The sequence below is a fragment of the Apis dorsata genome, unplaced genomic scaffold (genome assembly GCF_000469605.1).
Source record: "Apis dorsata unplaced genomic scaffold, Apis dorsata 1.3 scaffold_133, whole genome shotgun sequence".
In the NCBI taxonomy this organism is placed as follows: domain Eukaryota; kingdom Metazoa; phylum Arthropoda; class Insecta; order Hymenoptera; family Apidae; genus Apis; species Apis dorsata.
Window position 1 is genome coordinate 1,057,055 of NW_006263426.1, and position 4,930 is coordinate 1,061,984.

Below are 4,930 nucleotides of genomic sequence, written 5' to 3' on the forward strand. Positions count from 1 at the left end.
TTTAATAAAAAATATGATTATCGAGAGATTTTAATTTTTGTCAACACGAGAAGATATATACTTTGTTTCTAGAACAATTAGTTTCTTGAACAACATTTATTGATTATATAAAATTTTACATTTTTATAATATTAGTTAGGTATTAGTTTAGAACTAGGATCTTAAATAAGACAGCAAAGATGGATGATTTAAAGTTGTTCAGTGGTTATGTGATTAATAGAGAAAACAATGGAAGAACAATGGAAGTGGCGTGGAGGAAGGTGCTTCGAATTAGGTCAACTATCACAAACCATATCTTACGTCCCTAAAATAAATGAATCGCGATGCAACGTACACGCGGGTCAAGTGATTCGCGGGAAAAAAATTTATTTAGTCGTTGGGAAAACTCTACCTGCTCCAAGTATTCCTACTAAAAATTTAATAATGAACTCTGTCTAGCACACCCTCTTTAATAAAGAATCGCTTAAGGCGAAATGGAAGAGAGAAACGTGAGGGTTTCCACACTACCGATTTGATCGCCCAAGGGTGATTTTCGTTGACAAAGGAACTGATTGATGTCCATAGAATAGAATAAAAAAGAATTATTCGCGTTTTGACTTTGTATAATAAGAATTTATAAAATTCCTTTGTCTTTTGTTGGCTAACTGGCACGTATGATAAATCAAATTTATTATAATTTCTGTTTACATTAGGAAAATGCTTCAGAAGATAATGGCTAATTTTTGGACTTAACTAAGAGATATTTCTTTGCGCTTTATAACTTTTCACTTTCTACTTTTTGGATAATAAATAATTGTGCATTTCTTGCAATTTTTCGAGTGTGTACGAAAATTTTTTTACTTATCTCTATCTTTTGATAATAAAATTTTCTCTACTAAAATTTCTGTTACACTTTCACTCATCATCTGAAAACTTCTCTATTTACCTCCATTACTTTTAGTATCACAATTACTCTACTCTATTATTTTTTGACACTAAAATTTCTATTATACTTTCACTCACTAAAGATAGAAATATCAATGATTAAAAAAAAAAAAATAATTTGCAATCCAATCGAAAACCAGAACAGAAGAAATTTATTCGTTCCAATGTAAAGCTTGTTAGTGGTACTTAATTTTTTCCATAGTTACGACGACGTATTATTTTAATTAAAAAATTAATATTTTAGGGAAATAGAAAGCTTCTGGAGGGTTCAGTACACGCGGCAAATACGAACTGGAGCAATAATCTCTGAGCAGAATGGAATAGTGGGAGAACGCGAGGTAAATGTAGAAATTTGCGGCCAACTAAATGGCGACACACAAGCTCGAGGATTTAATTGCATGGTCCTCACGCTTCTAGAAATCCTTTCCACGTATTCTATAAACTCGTATTTCGAGCAAGCTTGTCGTTTTGGAACCACGTATCTATGTTATTTCCGTGATAAAAAATGCAAATATAAAATAAAGTCGATAAAAGTTTTATTTTCGCACTCTCTATAAAAATGTTATTTTTATTACTTGAATTCATATGTCAGAAATTTCATTGTGAAATGTTGAAAAAAAAATGATATTATATTATTACTAATTTGTATTTAAATGTATTAATGCATAATAATGTAAATGTTATTATTAATTTTAATAAAATATTTTTAATAAAAACGATTTTTCATACAACACGAAAAATTTTTTGACTAACAGTATATCCATAATAATTGGATTACGAATTTCTATGCATTTATGAAAAATTTAAATATACAAAAAATGTATGTATAAAATACCTATTATAATGTATTTAAATTTTTCACACGAAATAAATTTTTCTCTTTAAATTCTCTATAAATATTTGCACAAATATTCAAAGTCTATTAACACTTATACAAACGTAATATTCCCGCTTTCCATTTTTTCCTGCACGTTCTTATACGTAAAAATAATATTTTTCCATTCTCATATATTACGAAACACCTCGTAAAGATCTCGATAAAACGACTTTAAAAAGTTTCAAAACTGTATCTTACTCAACGAGGCCGGGAAAATGATAAAATATGTAGACTCTTGAGAGATTCGTGTTCATTTTTGAAAGTTCGTTTAAGATGTGATGAATCGTAGACGAGGGGCATTACCCAGGAGAATTATTAGCCATTGCATCGAATCTTCGACCACTACGTGAAAGGAAAAGATAGGAATATCGAGGAATCGAATGTCCTGGGATATTTGAACCCTTGATCTCGAATACCGTTATCAAAATGGCGGTACGTGATTCAGTATGGTTTACCAAAATGTGTTTTCGGTAAATTGACATAATGCGACACGATTTTCAACAAATGCTTTGAAAATTGAGGTGAATGCAAATTGAATGACGACGCGAGGAGAGGAATAAATTTTGTTTGAAATTTTGGAACCGAAAGGGAAGCGGTAATTTTCACACATTTGATGAAAATGTCATGAAAAACGAATCGAAAGGATTGAATATTTTTAATATTTGAACGAATTCGATTGGAACGAATTAAATAATTCATCCTCATGACAATTGAAAATAGAGTAAGATTTCATATATTCGTGTTGTAAGACGAAAATATAAAATTACAAATGGAGACAAATTACAGGAATAGTGGAAAAATGGGTCCCGGTGTTACGTTACATTTCTCCTGACACGTGAATAAATTGGATCTTTAACTCTTGCAGTGGACATGCACGATAAGAAATAAAGTTTGGTAGTTGTGAAAATGTCCATCGAACGATGACACGTACTTTTCATGGACGTTGTGAAATTTTCAAATTCTAATGGATACAAACGATGCAAATTTGCGTCGAGTGCATGGATATAACTTTCCATGAATCCGGTATATTCCGTGTCAAATGTATCGGTTAATGAAAATTGCATCAGGAACTCGTCGCAATAATGGCCGTCACGAAGAAATATCGATATCGGTGCACGCGTTTCACAGGAATAGTTATTTCTCGTCAAATAGAATACGATATGCCTTTTAATTTCTATCTTCTATTAAATCGGGTTGTCGCGTGTAGATTCCCGTATAAATTTCTCTCGCTAGTGTTTGATGTATTATAGATGAGTATACAAAATTTCCAAGAACATTCTGCGCTTCCGGATCGAAGAGCTTTCTGGATCGAAAGCTTCGTGAAATGAAATTGAAATATTGAAGATTGATAGATCACACGAGTCGATCGTTTTAATTATTTTTGCCTCGTTGAATGATTAAATCTTTTTGCAAATTTGAAGAAAGAATAGAAAGAAATTAAATATAGTCAGCCAAAAAGTTTAATCACTAATGGAAATAATTGAAACAGCACAAGAATACATTCATTTAAAGAATATGTAGAATATGAAATGTTCTTGAATATATATGTATAATGCATTAGTAGCATTATATCACTATAATTTATCGATGATAAGATAACATCATTATTTCAAATTTAATTTTCGTCGACGTATCTTCCATTAATCTTGATTTGAATAGAATTGCTTCTTAAATATTAATCATTCTCAACCTCGTGAGAAACAGTATATACCTTGGATATTCAGATAAATTTCAACGCATACCAACATCATAAAAAATTGTTGATACAAATATTCTTAAACATAGGATAACCTACTTGTAATTCTTTTCCTTTCGAGATATTATTTATATTTCGAAAAAGAAACTACAGAATTTGTAATCTTTTTCATTTCTTGTTCAATTTTTTCATAACAATATAACACTCAAAGATGAAATTTCCCTCGTGCCTAAGGATAATTCCTCCCAATTTTCTCAGACGCAATTATACTTAGTGAATTCATTACTCTGCAAAGATTATCGCCGTCCATTCGTATTTTATCCTTCTTCTCGAAAACTCTAATTCCATAATCTAGAGAGATTCGAAATACACAAGTGAAATAATCTCTCAATTTCTCCTGCAATTCAACGCAATTTCAAGCAGCAAACTTAAAAGGGAAGTAAAACTTAAAAAAATAAAATTCACCCTTTTATTACACCTTGTTTTTCTCACGAAATAACAAGAAATAACGCTCTCTTGAAAAATTCCTATCCCTCCTACTAACGAACGCATCAGAATAACTCGCGAGAGAGGTTGCTAACAAAAAAAAAACACCATTTTAACCTAAAAGGGAACATCTCTGTTTAAGAAATAACAGAGTTTCCCACGAGCAGTCCTCACCCGGGAAATTAACTCGTTGCGTTACGCGGGAGACGAGCTCGAAAACTCTAATCAGCCGCGTTCTGAGCGTAGGCACGTAGCGAAAGAGCTCCATTTCCGGTAGCCAGTGCTTCGCTTCTTTCATCCGTCACCCAGATGGCGTTGGAATAGCGCGAAAGCCTTCAAACGCTTTGGCGAAGCGAGAGAAGGGTTGAAAACTTTCTCGAATCTACTCACTTGCACACGTAACGTGTCGAAACTTTGAATTTGATCGGGCAATGGTGCAAGATCCAGGCCAAACTTTCGCCTGCCCACGACACCACTGACAATGGGAATCGTTGCTTTGTTGATTGCTCACGACGTGCAACTTAGACGACGAGTTTCATGCGGCGATGAATCAAACCTCGAGGCTCGAGGCTTCGTTCACTCTGCGAGGGAAACTTAAATAATAATGGACGATTGCTTTTGCTTACCAGATATAGAGGGAGGGGGAAGGATTGTTCGATTTTCGCCTCCTTCGATTGAGTAATGAATGGTGTATCGTGTGAATTATCGATCTGAATTTAAATAATCGTTGGGCACAATGGGAGAATCGATGGTGGATGATATGGGCCGAACAAGGAGATATTCGATATTGCGATGGTGAAGAGGGGGTTTGTATGTGTGGGATAAATGAATTGCTTGTTTCGTTTTTCCGTTCTTTTTTTCTTTTTTAAACGAACTGGGATCTGGAAATATTGTCGAAATGACAGGTCGCTGGATTTTTCTTTTTTTTTTTTTTTTTTTTTTTTTTT